The following is a 16,463-nucleotide window of genomic DNA, read 5'->3' as shown; positions in this document are numbered from 1 at the left end:
TTTTTTGTAGGTGACAAAATGAACTAGAAGTCACTAAGAGACTTTAAAGTGTCTTTCTAAGCTTCTAGTTGACTTGAATTTTATTACGGAAGGTATTCGAAGCAAAAAAATCAAATGGAAATTGACATAGTCACTTTACCGTTTTGGAAACTTTATGCAGTTAAAAGATGCTCAAAACGACTGAAAATACGAAGACTAATTTTATTTTATGTTTACATAGAAATGAATATTTTTCTTCTTTTGAGCTTTTTTGGTGTATTCTTTAGTAAGTTTTCAGAGCCAACTCACACTAAATCTGCCTTTTAAACTGTTGAAAGGCTTGAGCGGTACAAGGTTTCAAGTTAGGATGACTTCACATCAGATTTTTAAATTTTAGTGAGGCCTGAAATTTTGAAGGTATCTCAGAAGTTGTGGCTGAGTTGTTAAAGCGATGGACTTGAAATCCATTGGGATCTCCCTGCGCATTCAATCATTGCCAACTATGTCAATTTCCAAGTAGGTTTTTTGATGATTATCTGAGTAGATCAATGCACACCTTCCTTAGTTTATCCCCCAAAAAGTTGTTTCATATCTCTGGACTGGATTTGGAGAACCAACCTGAGGGCATCTAAAGATCTTATTTTGATTAACTGGCCTGGCCCATCATCACATGTGAATCACACTGCTAATCAAAAGATGTGACCTCGTGCGATCAGGTAAGAGGTGCTTCTCCATCTCTCATCTAGTTGCCACAAATGTCAGGTATGGTTGATAGATTGGAACATGTGCTTTGCTTTGCACCGATTCTACTTATATTATCTCTCGGGTGGAATCTTTTACCACACAGTGAAAAATCTTTAGCAACTTCTGGATGAGCAGCTTTCTAGCAGTTTAAGTTTTGCAATTATTTTCCTCTCCTTTTTTCCTGGTAACAGAGCTGGCACAGTTTTCATAAACAATTTTAAAACTGTCCTGATTTTGATACTGTGGAATTCTAGGCACACTTGTAGATTAAAAGTGGAGGAGATATTAATTTATGATGGTGTATTAAATGTAGATTTGTACTGCAGCTTTAAAGCCAGTTTCACCATCATGCATGATTTCCTTAATGTGTTCCCTTCTCCATTTTCACCACAAGAAAATCTAGAGTAGTAAGCTCCATGTGTGGTTCCATGGTGTAATGGTTAGCACTCTGGACTCTGAATCCAGCGATCTGAGTTCAAATCTCAGTGGAACCTGTAAGTTTCATCTTTAGCATTATAATTTCTTCTATGTTCAACTTTTAGAATGAAACTTGAAACTTGAAAACTTGAAACTTGATTTGAATGGTGCAAGAATCCATGGAATCCTATAAAATTGACTTCAGGAAACAAAATTCTTATCTTGTATGTTACACCAAGCAACTATATTCTATGACTTGTGTAAATGTTCCCATGATTTTTAATTCGGGTGGGAAAATCTGATGATGATTTCAAATCAAAATGGCTTTAGGAAACGCCAGCTTATTTTCCTGAATTTTCTTTTCTCTTGTTTTTTTCCAAAATTATCTATAATGTTTTATTGAGGAATTTTTTGGCAATTTAAAAACAATTGTTTAGTCCATCAGTTGAGTATGTTCATGTGGCTTTTTTGTAGGTGACAAAACGAACTAGAAGTCACTAAGAGACTTTAAAGTGTCTTTCTAAGCTTCTAGTTGACTTGAATTTTATTACGGAAGGTATTCGAAGCAAAAAATCAAATGGAAATTGACATAGTCACTTTACCGTTTTGGAAACTTTATGCAGTTAAAAGATGCTCAAAAAGACTGAAAATACGAAGACTAATTTTATTTTATGTTTACATAGAAATGAATATTTTTCTTCTTTTGAGCTTTTTTGGTGTATTCTTTAGTAAGTTTTCAGAGCCAACTCACACTAAATCTGCCTTTTAAACTGTTGAAAGGCTTGAGCGGTACAAGGTTTCAAGTTAAGATGACTTCACATCAGATTTTTAAATTTTAGTGAGGCCTGAAATTTTGAAGGTATCTCAGAAGTTGTGGCTGAGTTGTTAAAGCGATGGACTTGAAATCCATTGGGATCTCCCTGCGCATTCAATCATTGCCAACTATGTCAATTTCCAAGTAGGTTTTTTGATGATTATCTGAGTAGATCAATGCACACCTTCCTTAGTTTATCCCCCAAAAAGTTGTTTCATATCTCTGGACTGGATTTGGAGAACCAACCTGCGGGCATCTAAAGATCTTATTTTGATTAACTGGCCTGGCCCATCATCACATGTGAATCACACTGCTAATCAAAAGATGCGACCTCGTGCGATCAGGTAAGAGGTGCTTCTCCATCTCTCATCTAGTTGCCACAAATGTCAGGTATGGTTGATAGATTGGAACATGTGCTTTGCTTTGCACCGATTCTACTTATATTATCTCTCGGGTGGAATCTTTTACCACACAGTGAAAAATCTTTAGCAACTTCTGGATGAGCAGCTTTCTAGCAGTTTAAGTTTTGCAATTATTTTCCTCTCCTTTTTTCCTGGTAACAGAGCTGGCACAGTTTTCATAAACAATTTTAAAACTGTCCTGATTTTGATACTGTGGAATTCTAGGCACACTTGGAGATTAAAAGTGGAGGAGATATTAATTTATGATGGTGTATTAAATGTAGATTTGTACTGCAGCTTTAAAGCCAGTTTCACCATCATGCATGATTTCCTTAATGTGTTCCCTTCTCCATTTTCACCACAAGAAAATCTAGAGTAGTAAGCTACATGTGTGGTTCCATGGTGTAATGGTTAGCACTCTGGACTCTGAATCCAGTGATCTGAGTTCAAATCTCAGTGGAACCTGTAAGTTTCATCTTTAGCATTATAATTTCTACTATGTTCAACTTTTAGAATGAAACTTGAAACTTGAAAACTTGAAACTTGATTTGAATGGTGCAAGAATCCATGGAATCCTATAAAATTGACTTCAGGAAACAAAATTCTTATCTTGTATGTTACACCAAGCAACTATATTCTATGACTTGTGTAAATGTTCCCATGATTTTTAATTCGGGTGGGAAAATCTGATGATGATTTCAAATCAAAATGGCTTTAGGAAACGCCAGCTTATTTTCCTGAATTTTCTTTTCTCTTGTTTTTTCCAAAATTATCTATAATGTTTTATTGAGGAATTTTTTGGCAATTTAAAAACAATTGTTTAGTCCATCAGTTGAGTATGTTCATGTGGCTTTTTTGTAGGTGACAAAATGAACTAGAAGTCACTAAGAGACTTTAAAGTGTCTTTCTAAGCTTCTAGTTGACTTGAATTTTATTACGGAAGGAATTCGAAGCAAAAAAATCAAATGGAAATTGACATAGTCACTTTACCGTTTTGGAAACTTTATGCAGTTAAAAGATGCTCAAAACGACTGAAAATACGAAGACTAATTTTATTTTATGTTTACATAGAAATGAATATTTTTCTTCTTTTGAGCTTTTTTGGTGTATTCTTTAGTAAGTTTTCAGAGCCAACTCACACTAAATCTGCCTTTTAAACTGTTGAAAGGCTTGAGCGGTACAAGGTTTCAAGTTAAGATGACTTCACATCAGATTTTTAAATTTTAGTGAGGCCTGAAATTTTGAAGGTATCTCAGAAGTTGTGGCTGAGTTGTTAAAGCGATGGACTTGAAATCCATTGGGATCTCCCTGCGCATTCAATCATTGCCAACTATGTCAATTTCCAAGTAGGTTTTTTGATGATTATCTGAGTAGATCAATGCACACCTTCCTTAGTTTATCCCCCAAAAAGTTGTTTCATATCTCTGGACTGGATTTGGAGAACCAACCTGCGGGCATCTAAAGATCTTATTTTGATTAACTGGCCTGGCCCATCATCACATGTGAATCACACTGCTAATCAAAAGATGCGACCTCGTGCGATCAGGTAAGAGGTGCTTCTCCATCTCTCATCTAGTTGCCACAAATGTCAGGTATGGTTGATAGATTGGAACATGTGCTTTGCTTTGCACCGATTCTACTTATATTATCTCTCGGGTGGAATCTTTTACCACACAGTGAAAAATCTTTAGCAACTTCTGGATGAGCAGCTTTCTAGCAGTTTAAGTTTTGCAATTATTTTCCTCTCCTTTTTTCCTGGTAACAGAGCTGGCACAGTTTTCATAAACAATTTTAAAACTTTCCTGATTTTGATACTGTGGAATTCTAGGCACACTTGTAGATTAAAAGTGGAGGAGATATTAATTTATGATGGTGTATTAAATGTAGATTTGTACTGCAGCTTTAAAGCCAGTTTCACCATCATGCATGATTTCCTTAATGTGTTCCCTTCTCCATTTTCACCACGGTGTAATGGTTAGCACTCTGGACTCTGAATCCAGAGATTTGAGTTCAAATCTCAGTGCAACCTGTAAGTTTTATCTTTAGCATTATAATTTCTATTATGTTCAACTTTTAGAATGAAACTTGAAAACTTGAAACTTGATTTGAATGGTGCAAGAATCCATGGAATCATATAAAATTGACTTCAGGAAACAAAATTCTTATCTTGTATGTTACACCAAGCAACTATATTCTATGACTTGTGTAAATGTTCCCATGATTTTTAATTCGGGTGGGAAAATCTGATGATGATTTCAAATCAAAATGGCTTTAGGAAACGCCAGCTTATTTTCCTGAATTTTCTTTTCTCTTGTTTTTTCCAAAATTATCTATAATGTTTTATTGAGGAATTTTTTGGCAATTTAAAAACAATTGTTTAGTCCATCAGTTGAGTATGTTCATGTGGCTTTTTTGTAGGTGACAAAATGAACTAGAAGTCACTAAGAGACTTTAAAGTGTCTTTCTAAGCTTCTAGTTGACTTGAATTTTATTACGGAAGGAATTCGAAGCAAAAAAATCAAATGGAAATTGACATAGTCACTTTACCGTTTTGGAAACTTTATGCAGTTAAAAGATGCTCAAAACGACTGAAAATACGAAGACTAATTTTATTTTATGTTTACATAGAAATGAATATTTTTCTTCTTTTGAGCTTTTTTGGTGTATTCTTTAGTAAGTTTTCAGAGCCAACTCACACTAAATCTGCCTTTTAAACTGTTGAAAGGCTTGAGCGGTACAAGGTTTCAAGTTAAGATGACTTCACATCAGATTTTTAAATTTTAGTGAGGCCTGAAATTTTGAAGGTATCTCAGAAGTTGTGGCTGAGTTGTTAAAGCGATGGACTTGAAATCCATTGGGATCTCCCTGCGCATTCAATCATTGCCAACTATGTCAATTTCCAAGTAGGTTTTTTGATGATTATCTGAGTAGATCAATGCACACCTTCCTTAGTTTATCCCCCAAAAAGTTGTTTCATATCTCTGGACTGGATTTGGAGAACCAACCTGCGGGCATCTAAAGATCTTATTTTGATTAACTGGCCTGGCCCATCATCACATGTGAATCACACTGCTAATCAAAAGATGCGACCTCGTGCGATCAGGTAAGAGGTGCTTCTCCATCTCTCATCTAGTTGCCACAAATGTCAGGTATGGTTGATAGATTGGAACATGTGCTTTGCTTTGCACCGATTCTACTTATATTATCTCTCGGGTGGAATCTTTTACCACACAGTGAAAAATCTTTAGCAACTTCTGGATGAGCAGCTTTCTAGCAGTTTAAGTTTTGCAATTATTTTCCTCTCCTTTTTCCTGGTAACAGAGCTGGCACAGTTTTCATAAACAATTTTAAAACTGTCCTGATTGTGATACTGTGGAATTCTAGGCACACTTGTAGATTAAAAGTGGAGGAGATATTAATTTATGATGGTGTATTAAATGTAGATTTGTGCTGCAGCTTTAAAGCCAGTTTCACCATCATGCATGATTTCCTTAATGTGTTCCCTTCTCCATTTTCACCACAAGAAAATCTAGAGTAGTCAGCTACATGTGTGGTTCCATGGTGTAATGGTTAGCACTCTGGACTCTGAATCCAGCGATCTGAGTTCAAATCTCAGTGGAACCTGTAAGTTTCATCTTTAGCATTATAATTTCTACTATGTTCAACTTTTAGAATGAAACTTGAAACTTGAAAACTTGAAACTTGATTTGAATGGTGCAAGAATCCATGGAATCCTATAAAATTGACTTCAGGAAACAAAATTCTTATCTTGTATGTTACACCAAGCAACTATATTCTATGACTTGTGTAAATGTTCCCATGATTTTTAATTCGGGTGGGAAAATCTGATGATGATTTCAAATCAAAATGGCTTTAGGAAACGCCAGCTTATTTTCCTGAATTTTCTTTTCTCTTGTTTTTTTCCAAAATTATCTATAATGTTTTATTGAGGAATTTTTTGGCAATTTAAAAACAATTGTTTAGTCCATCAGTTGAGTATGTTCATGTGGCTTTTTTGTAGGTGACAAAATGAACTAGAAGTCACTAAGAGACTTTAAAGTGTCTTTCTAAGCTTCTAGTTGACTTGAATTTTATTACGGAAGGTATTCGAAGCAAAAAAATCAAATGGAAATTGACATAGTCACTTTACCGTTTTGGAAACTTTATGCAGTTAAAAGATGCTCAAAACGACTGAAAATACGAAGACTAATTTTATTTTATGTTTACATAGAAATGAATATTTTTCTTCTTTTGAGCTTTTTTGGTGTATTCTTTAGTAAGTTTTCAGAGCCAACTCACACTAAATCTGCCTTTTAAACTGTTGAAAGGCTTGAGCGGTACAAGGTTTCAAGTTAGGATGACTTCACATCAGATTTTTAAATTTTAGTGAGGCCTGAAATTTTGAAGGTATCTCAGAAGTTGTGGCTGAGTTGTTAAAGCGATGGACTTGAAATCCATTGGGATCTCCCTGCGCATTCAATCATTGCCAACTATGTCAATTTCCAAGTAGGTTTTTTGATGATTATCTGAGTAGATCAATGCACACCTTCCTTAGTTTATCCCCCAAAAAGTTGTTTCATATCTCTGGACTGGATTTGGAGAACCAACCTGAGGGCATCTAAAGATCTTATTTTGATTAACTGGCCTGGCCCATCATCACATGTGAATCACACTGCTAATCAAAAGATGCGACCTCGTGCGATCAGGTAAGAGGTGCTTCTCCATCTCTCATCTAGTTGCCACAAATGTCAGGTATGGTTGATAGATTGGAACATGTGCTTTGCTTTGCACCGATTCTACTTATATTATCTCTCGGGTGGAATCTTTTACCACACAGTGAAAAATCTTTAGCAACTTCTGGATGAGCAGCTTTCTAGCAGTTTAAGTTTTGCAATTATTTTCCTCTCCTTTTTCCTGGTAACAGAGCTGGCACAGTTTTCATAAACAATTTTAAAACTGTCCTGATTGTGATACTGTGGAATTCTAGGCACACTTGTAGATTAAAAGTGGAGGAGATATTAATTTATGATGGTGTATTAAATGTAGATTTGTGCTGCAGCTTTAAAGCCAGTTTCACCATCATGCATGATTTCCTTAATGTGTTCCCTTCTCCATTTTCACCACAAGAAAATCTAGAGTAGTCAGCTACATGTGTGGTTCCATGGTGTAATGGTTAGCACTCTGGACTCTGAATCCAGCGATCTGAGTTCAAATCTCAGTGGAACCTGTAAGTTTCATCTTTAGCATTATAATTTCTACTATGTTCAACTTTTAGAATGAAACTTGAAACTTGAAAACTTGAAACTTGGTTTGAATGGTGCAAGAATCCATGGAATCCTATAAAATTGACTTCAGGAAACAAAATTCTTATCTTGTATGTTACACCAAGCAACTATATTCTATGACTTGTGTAAATGTTCCCATGATTTTTAATTCGGGTGGGAAAATCTGATGATGATTTCAAATCAAAATGGCTTTAGGAAACGCCAGCTTATTTTCCTGAATTTTCTTTTCTCTTGTTTTTTTCCAAAATTATCTATAATGTTTTATTGAGGAATTTTTTGGCAATTTAAAAACAATTGTTTAGTCCATCAGTTGAGTATGTTCATGTGGCTTTTTTGTAGGTGACAAAATGAACTAGAAGTCACTAAGAGACTTTAAAGTGTCTTTCTAAGCTTCTAGTTGACTTGAATTTTATTACGGAAGGTATTCGAAGCAAAAAAATCAAATGGAAATTGACATAGTCACTTTACCGTTTTGGAAACTTTATGCAGTTAAAAGATGCTCAAAACGACTGAAAATACGAAGACTAATTTTATTTTATGTTTACATAGAAATGAATATTTTTCTTCTTTTGAGCTTTTTTGGTGTATTCTTTAGTAAGTTTTCAGAGCCAACTCACACTAAATCTGCCTTTTAAACTGTTGAAAGGCTTGAGCGGTACAAGGTTTCAAGTTAGGATGACTTCACATCAGATTTTTAAATTTTAGTGAGGCCTGAAATTTTGAAGGTATCTCAGAAGTTGTGGCTGAGTTGTTAAAGCGATGGACTTGAAATCCATTGGGATCTCCCTGCGCATTCAATCATTGCCAACTATGTCAATTTCCAAGTAGGTTTTTTGATGATTATCTGAGTAGATCAATGCACACCTTCCTTAGTTTATCCCCCAAAAAGTTGTTTCATATCTCTGGACTGGATTTGGAGAACCAACCTGAGGGCATCTAAAGATCTTATTTTGATTAACTGGCCTGGCCCATCATCACATGTGAATCACACTGCTAATCAAAAGATGCGACCTCGTGCGATCAGGTAAGAGGTGCTTCTCCATCTCTCATCTAGTTGCCACAAATGTCAGGTATGGTTGATAGATTGGAACATGTGCTTTGCTTTGCACCGATTCTACTTATATTATCTCTCGGGTGGAATCTTTTACCACACAGTGAAAAATCTTTAGCAACTTCTGGATGAGCAGCTTTCTAGCAGTTTAAGTTTTGCAATTATTTTCCTCTCCTTTTTTCCTGGTAACAGAGCTGGCACAGTTTTCATAAACAATTTTAAAACTGTCCTGATTTTGATACTGTGGAATTCTAGGCACACTTGTAGATTAAAAGTGGAGGAGATATTAATTTATGATGGTGTATTAAATGTAGATTTGTACTGCAGCTTTAAAGCCAGTTTCACCATCATGCATGATTTCCTTAATGTGTTCCCTTCTCCATTTTCACCACAAGAAAATCTAGAGTAGTAAGCTCCATGTGTGGTTCCATGGTGTAATGGTTAGCACTCTGGACTCTGAATCCAGCGATCTTAGTTCAAATCTCAGTGGAACCTGTAAGTTTCATCTTTAGCATTATAATTTCTTCTATGTTCAACTTTTAGAATGAAACTTGAAACTTGAAAACTTGAAACTTGATTTGAATGGTGCAAGAATCCATGGAATCCTATAAAATTGACTTCAGGAAACAAAATTCTTATCTTGTATGTTACACCAAGCAACTATATTCTATGACTTGTGTAAATGTTCCCATGATTTTTAATTCGGGTGGGAAAATCTGATGATGATTTCAAATCAAAATGGCTTTAGGAAACGCCAGCTTATTTTCCTGAATTTTCTTTTCTCTTGTTTTTTTCCAAAATTATCTATAATGTTTTATTGAGGAATTTTTTGGCAATTTAAAAACAATTGTTTAGTCCATCAGTTGAGTATGTTCATGTGGCTTTTTTGTAGGTGACAAAATGAACTAGAAGTCACTAAGAGACTTTAAAGTGTCTTTCTAAGCTTCTAGTTGACTTGAATTTTATTACGGAAGGTATTCGAAGCAAAAAAATCAAATGGAAATTGACATAGTCACTTTACCGTTTTGGAAACTTTATGCAGTTAAAAGATGCTCAAAACGACTGAAAATACGAAGACTAATTTTATTTTATGTTTACATAGAAATGAATATTTTTCTTCTTTTGAGCTTTTTTGGTGTATTCTTTAGTAAGTTTTCAGAGCCAACTCACACTAAATCTGCCTTTTAAACTGTTGAAAGGCTTGAGCGGTACAAGGTTTCAAGTTAGGATGACTTCACATCAGATTTTTAAATTTTAGTGAGGCCTGAAATTTTGAAGGTATCTCAGAAGTTGTGGCTGAGTTGTTAAAGCGATGGACTTGAAATCCATTGGGATCTCCCTGCGCATTCAATCATTGCCAACTATGTCAATTTCCAAGTAGGTTTTTTGATGATTATCTGAGTAGATCAATGCACACCTTCCTTAGTTTATCCCCCAAAAAGTTGTTTCATATCTCTGGACTGGATTTGGAGAACCAACCTGAGGGCATCTAAAGATCTTATTTTGATTAACTGGCCTGGCCCATCATCACATGTGAATCACACTGCTAATCAAAAGATGCGACCTCATGCGATCAGGTAAGAGGTGCTTCTCCATCTCTCATCTAGTTGCCACAAATGTCAGGTATGGTTGATAGATTGGAACATGTGCTTTGCTTTGCACCGATTCTACTTATATTATCTCTCGGGTGGAATCTTTTACCACACAGTGAAAAATCTTTAGCAACTTCTGGATGAGCAGCTTTCTAGCAGTTTAAGTTTTGCAATTATTTTCCTCTCCTTTTTCCTGGTAACAGAGCTGGCACAGTTTTCATAAACAATTTTAAAACTGTCCTGATTGTGATACTGTGGAATTCTAGGCACACTTGTAGATTAAAAGTGGAGGAGATATTAATTTATGATGGTGTATTAAATGTAGATTTGTGCTGCAGCTTTAAAGCCAGTTTCACCATCATGCATGATTTCCTTAATGTGTTCCCTTCTCCATTTTCACCAAAAGAAAAATCTAGAGTAGTCAGCTACATGTGTGGTTCCATGGTGTAATGGTTAGCACTCTGGACTCTGAATCCAGCGATCTGAGTTCAAATCTCAGTGGAACCTGTAAGTTTCATCTTTAGCATTATAATTTCTACTATGTTCAACTTTTAGAATGAAACTTGAAACTTGAAAACTTGAAACTTGGTTTGAATGGTGCAAGAATCCATGGAATCCTATAAAATTGACTTCAGGAAACAAAATTCTTATCTTGTATGTTACACCAAGCAACTATATTCTATGACTTGTGTAAATGTTCCCATGATTTTTAATTCGGGTGGGAAAATCTGATGATGATTTCAAATCAAAATGGCTTTAGGAAACGCCAGCTTATTTTCCTGAATTTTCTTTTCTCTTGTTTTTTTCCAAAATTATCTATAATGTTTTATTGAGGAATTTTTTGGCAATTTAAAAACAATTGTTTAGTCCATCAGTTGAGTATGTTCATGTGGCTTTTTTGTAGGTGACAAAATGAACTAGAAGTCACTAAGAGACTTTAAAGTGTCTTTCTAAGCTTCTAGTTGACTTGAATTTTATTACGGAAGGTATTCGAAGCAAAAAAATCAAATGGAAATTGACATAGTCACTTTACCATTTTGGAAACTTTATGCAGTTAAAAGATGCTCAAAACGACTGAAAATACGAAGACTAATTTTATTTTATGTTTACATAGAAATGAATATTTTTCTTCTTTTGAGCTTTTTTGGTGTATTCTTTAGTAAGTTTTCAGAGCCAACTCACACTAAATCTGCCTTTTAAACTGTTGAAAGGCTTGAGCGGTACAAGGTTTCAAGTTAGGATGACTTCACATCAGATTTTTAAATTTTAGTGAGGCCTGAAATTTTGAAGGTATCTCAGAAGTTGTGGCTGAGTTGTTAAAGCGATGGACTTGAAATCCATTGGGATCTCCCTGCGCATTCAATCATTGCCAACTATGTCAATTTCCAAGTAGGTTTTTTGATGATTATCTGAGTAGATCAATGCACACCTTCCTTAGTTTATCCCCCAAAAAGTTGTTTCATATCTCTGGACTGGATTTGGAGAACCAACCTGAGGGCATCTAAAGATCTTATTTTGATTAACTGGCCTGGCCCATCATCACATGTGAATCACACTGCTAATCAAAAGATGCGACCTCGTGCGATCAGGTAAGAGGTGCTTCTCCATCTCTCATCTAGTTGCCACAAATGTCAGGTATGGTTGATAGATTGGAACATGTGCTTTGCTTTGCACCGATTCTACTTATATTATCTCTCGGGTGGAATCTTTTACCACACAGTGAAAAATCTTTAGCAACTTCTGGATGAGCAGCTTTCTAGCAGTTTAAGTTTTGCAATTATTTTCCTCTCCTTTTTTCCTGGTAACAGAGCTGGCACAGTTTTCATAAACAATTTTAAAACTGTCCTGATTTTGATACTGTGGAATTCTAGGCACACTTGTAGATTAAAAGTGGAGGAGATATTAATTTATGATGGTGTATTAAATGTAGATTTGTACTGCAGCTTTAAAGCCAGTTTCACCATCATGCATGATTTCCTTAATGTGTTCCCTTCTCCATTTTCACCACAAGAAAATCTAGAGTAGTAAGCTCCATGTGTGGTTCCATGGTGTAATGGTTAGCACTCTGGACTCTGAATCCAGCGATCTTAGTTCAAATCTCAGTGGAACCTGTAAGTTTCATCTTTAGCATTATAATTTCTTCTATGTTCAACTTTTAGAATGAAACTTGAAACTTGATTTGAATGGTGCAAGAATCCATGGAATCCTATAAAATTGACTTCAGGAAACAAAATTCTTATCTTGTATGTTACACCAAGCAACTATATTCTATGACTTGTGTAAATGTTCCCATGATTTTTAATTCGGGTGGGAAAATCTGATGATGATTTCAAATCAAAATGGCTTTAGGAAACGCCAGCTTATTTTCCTGAATTTTCTTTTCTCTTGTTTTTTTCCAAAATTATCTATAATGTTTTATTGAGGAATTTTTTGGCAATTTAAAAACAATTGTTTAGTCCATCAGTTGAGTATGTTCATGTGGCTTTTTTGTAGGTGACAAAATGAACTAGAAGTCACTAAGAGACTTTAAAGTGTCTTTCTAAGCTTCTAGTTGACTTGAATTTTATTACGGAAGGTATTCGAAGCAAAAAAATCAAATGGAAATTGACATAGTCACTTTACCGTTTTGGAAACTTTATGCAGTTAAAAGATGCTCAAAACGACTGAAAATACGAAGACTAATTTTATTTTATGTTTACATAGAAATGAATATTTTTCTTCTTTTGAGCTTTTTTGGTGTATTCTTTAGTAAGTTTTCAGAGCCAACTCACACTAAATCTGCCTTTTAAACTGTTGAAAGGCTTGAGCGGTACAAGGTTTCAAGTTAGGATGACTTCACATCAGATTTTTAAATTTTAGTGAGGCCTGAAATTTTGAAGGTATCTCAGAAGTTGTGGCTGAGCTGTTAAAGCGATGGACTTGAAATCCATTGGGATCTCCCTGCGCATTCAATCATTGCCAACTATGTCAATTTCCAAGTAGGTTTTTTGATGATTATCTGAGTAGATCAATGCACACCTTCCTTAGTTTATCCCCCAAAAAGTTGTTTCATATATCTGGACTGGATTTGGAGAACCAACCTGAGGGCATCTAAAGATCTTATTTTGATTAACTGGCCTGGCCCATCATCACATGTGAATCACACTGCTAATCAAAAGATGCGACCTCGTGCGATCAGGTAAGAGGTGCTTCTCCATCTCTCATCTAGTTGCCACAAATGTCAGGTATGGTTGATAGATTGGAACATGTGCTTTGCTTTGCACCGATTCTACTTATATTATCTCTCGGGTGGAATCTTTTACCACACAGTGAAAAATCTTTAGCAACTTCTGGATGAGCAGCTTTCTAGCAGTTTAAGTTTTGCAATTATTTTCCTCTCCTTTTTTCCTGGTAACAGAGCTGGCACAGTTTTCATAAACAATATTAAAACTGTCCTGATTTTGATACTGTGGAATTCTAGGCACACTTGTAGATTAAAAGTGGAGGAGATATTAATTTATGATGGTGTATTAAATGTAGATTTGTACTGCAGCTTTAAAGCCAGTTTCACCATCATGCATGATTTCCTTAATGTGTTCCCTTCTCCATTTTTACCACAAGAAAATCTAGAGTAGTCAGCTACATGTGTGGTTCCATGGTGTAATGGTTAGCACTCTGGACTCTGAATCCAGCGATCTGAGTTCAAATCTCAGTGGAACCTGTAAGTTTCATCTTTAGCATTATAATTTCTTCTATGTTCAACTTTTAGAATGAAACTTGAAACTTGAAAACTTGAAACTTGATTTGAATGGTGCAAGAATCCATGGAATCCTATAAAATTGACTTCAGGAAACAAAATTCTTATCTTGTATGTTACACCAAGCAACTATATTCTATGACTTGTGTAAATGTTCCCATGATTTTTAATTCGGGTGGGAAAATCTGATGATGATTTCAAATCAAAATGGCTTTAGGAAACGCCAGCTTATTTTCCTGAATTTTCTTTTCTCTTGTTTTTTTCCAAAATTATCTATAATGTTTTATTGAGGAATTTTTTGGCAATTTAAAAACAATTGTTTAGTCCATCAGTTGAGTATGTTCATGTGGCTTTTTTGTAGGTGACAAAACGAACTAGAAGTCACTAAGAGACTTTAAAGTGTCTTTCTAAGCTTCTAGTTGACTTGAATTTTATTACGGAAGGTATTCGAAGCAAAAAATCAAATGGAAATTGACATAGTCACTTTACCGTTTTGGAAACTTTATGCAGTTAAAAGATGCTCAAAAAGACTGAAAATACGAAGACTAATTTTATTTTATGTTTACATAGAAATGAATATTTTTCTTCTTTTGAGCTTTTTTGGTGTATTCTTTAGTAAGTTTTCAGAGCCAACTCACACTAAATCTGCCTTTTAAACTGTTGAAAGGCTTGAGCGGTACAAGGTTTCAAGTTAAGATGACTTCACATCAGATTTTTAAATTTTAGTGAGGCCTGAAATTTTGAAGGTATCTCAGAAGTTGTGGCTGAGTTGTTAAAGCGATGGACTTGAAATCCATTGGGATCTCCCTGCGCATTCAATCATTGCCAACTATGTCAATTTCCAAGTAGGTTTTTTGATGATTATCTGAGTAGATCAATGCACACCTTCCTTAGTTTATCCCCCAAAAAGTTGTTTCATATCTCTGGACTGGATTTGGAGAACCAACCTGCGGGCATCTAAAGATCTTATTTTGATTAACTGGCCTGGCCCATCATCACATGTGAATCACACTGCTAATCAAAAGATGCGACCTCGTGCGATCAGGTAAGAGGTGCTTCTCCATCTCTCATCTAGTTGCCACAAATGTCAGGTATGGTTGATAGATTGGAACATGTGCTTTGCTTTGCACCGATTCTACTTATATTATCTCTCGGGTGGAATCTTTTACCACACAGTGAAAAATCTTTAGCAACTTCTGGATGAGCAGCTTTCTAGCAGTTTAAGTTTTGCAAATATTTTCCTCTCCTTTTTTCCTGGTAACAGAGCTGGCACAGTTTTCATAAACAATTTTAAAACTGTCCTGATTTTGATACTGTGGAATTCTAGGCACACTTGTAGATTAAAAGTGGAGGAGATATTAATTTATGATGGTGTATTAAATGTAGATTTGTACTGCAGCTTTAAAGCCAGTTTCACCATCATGCATGATTTCCTTAATGTGTTCCCTTCTCCATTTTCACCACAAGAAAATCTAGAGTAGTAAGCTCCATGTGTGGTTCCATGGTGTAATGGTTAGCACTCTGGACTCTGAATCCAGCGATCTGAGTTCAAATCTCAGTGGAACCTGTAAGTTTCATCTTTAGCATTATAATTTCTTCTATGTTCAACTTTTAGAATGAAACTTGAAACTTGAAAACTTGAAACTTGATTTGAATGGTGCAAGAATCCATGGAATCCTATAAAATTGACTTCAGGAAACAAAATTCTTATCTTGTATGTTACACCAAGCAACTATATTCTATGACTTGTGTAAATGTTCCCATGATTTTTAATTCGGGTGGGAAAATCTGATGATGATTTCAAATCAAAATGGCTTTAGGAAACGCCAGCTTATTTTCCTGAATTTTCTTTTCTCTTGTTTTTTTCCAAAATTATCTATAATGTTTTATTGAGGAATTTTTTGGCAATTTAAAAACAATTGTTTAGTCCATCAGTTGAGTATGTTCATGTGGCTTTTTTGTAGGTGACAAAATGAACTAGAAGTCACTAAGAGACTTTAAAGTGTCTTTCTAAGCTTCTAGTTGACTTGAATTTTATTACGGAAGGTATTCGAAGCAAAAAAATCAAATGGAAATTGACATAGTCACTTTACCGTTTTGGAAACTTTATGCAGTTAAAAGATGCTCAAAACGACTGAAAATACGAAGACTAATTTTATTTTATGTTTACATAGAAATGAATATTTTTCTTCTTTTGAGCTTTTTTGGTGTATTCTTTAGTAAGTTTTCAGAGCCAACTCACACTAAATCTGCCTTTTAAACTGTTGAAAGGCTTGAGCGGTACAAGGTTTCAAGTTAGGATGACTTCACATCAGATTTTTAAATTTTAGTGAGGCCTGAAATTTTGAAGGTATCTCAGAAGTTGTGGCTGAGTTGTTAAAGCGATGGACTTGAAATCCATTGGGATCTCCCTGCGCATTCAATCATTGCCAACTATGTCAATT

At 35.2% G+C, this 16,463-nt stretch overlaps 9 non-coding genes across 9 annotated transcripts; all 9 read left to right on the top strand.

Annotated features, from left to right (window-relative positions):
- Positions 1-1,145: 1,145 nt before the first annotated feature.
- Positions 1,146-1,217, top strand: TRNAQ-CUG (transfer RNA glutamine (anticodon CUG)). The gene has a single exon. It is a non-coding gene; the product is annotated as a tRNA-Gln (tRNA).
- A 1,531-nt stretch (positions 1,218-2,748) lies between these two features.
- Positions 2,749-2,820, top strand: TRNAQ-CUG (transfer RNA glutamine (anticodon CUG)). The gene has a single exon. It is a non-coding gene; the product is annotated as a tRNA-Gln (tRNA).
- A 3,087-nt stretch (positions 2,821-5,907) lies between these two features.
- Positions 5,908-5,979, top strand: TRNAQ-CUG (transfer RNA glutamine (anticodon CUG)). The gene has a single exon. It is a non-coding gene; the product is annotated as a tRNA-Gln (tRNA).
- A 1,531-nt stretch (positions 5,980-7,510) lies between these two features.
- TRNAQ-CUG (transfer RNA glutamine (anticodon CUG)) lies at positions 7,511-7,582 on the top strand. Its single transcript has one exon. It is a non-coding gene; the product is annotated as a tRNA-Gln (tRNA).
- A 1,532-nt stretch (positions 7,583-9,114) lies between these two features.
- On the top strand, positions 9,115-9,186 carry TRNAQ-CUG (transfer RNA glutamine (anticodon CUG)). The gene has a single exon. It is a non-coding gene; the product is annotated as a tRNA-Gln (tRNA).
- Positions 9,187-10,718: 1,532 nt separating this feature from the next.
- Positions 10,719-10,790, top strand: TRNAQ-CUG (transfer RNA glutamine (anticodon CUG)). The gene has a single exon. It is a non-coding gene; the product is annotated as a tRNA-Gln (tRNA).
- Positions 10,791-12,322: 1,532 nt separating this feature from the next.
- On the top strand, positions 12,323-12,394 carry TRNAQ-CUG (transfer RNA glutamine (anticodon CUG)). The gene has a single exon. It is a non-coding gene; the product is annotated as a tRNA-Gln (tRNA).
- A 1,517-nt stretch (positions 12,395-13,911) lies between these two features.
- Positions 13,912-13,983, top strand: TRNAQ-CUG (transfer RNA glutamine (anticodon CUG)). The gene has a single exon. It is a non-coding gene; the product is annotated as a tRNA-Gln (tRNA).
- A 1,531-nt stretch (positions 13,984-15,514) lies between these two features.
- On the top strand, positions 15,515-15,586 carry TRNAQ-CUG (transfer RNA glutamine (anticodon CUG)). Its single transcript has one exon. It is a non-coding gene; the product is annotated as a tRNA-Gln (tRNA).
- Positions 15,587-16,463: the final 877 nt, after the last annotated feature.

The sequence above is a fragment of the Dendrobates tinctorius genome, unplaced genomic scaffold (assembly GCF_039654945.1).
Source record: "Dendrobates tinctorius isolate UK_male_01 unplaced genomic scaffold, ASM3965494v1 ptg000047l, whole genome shotgun sequence".
Lineage (NCBI taxonomy): Eukaryota > Metazoa > Chordata > Amphibia > Anura > Dendrobatidae > Dendrobates > Dendrobates tinctorius.
The sequence above is the reverse complement of the archived record's forward strand: the minus strand, read 5'-3'. Positions and strand labels throughout refer to the sequence as shown.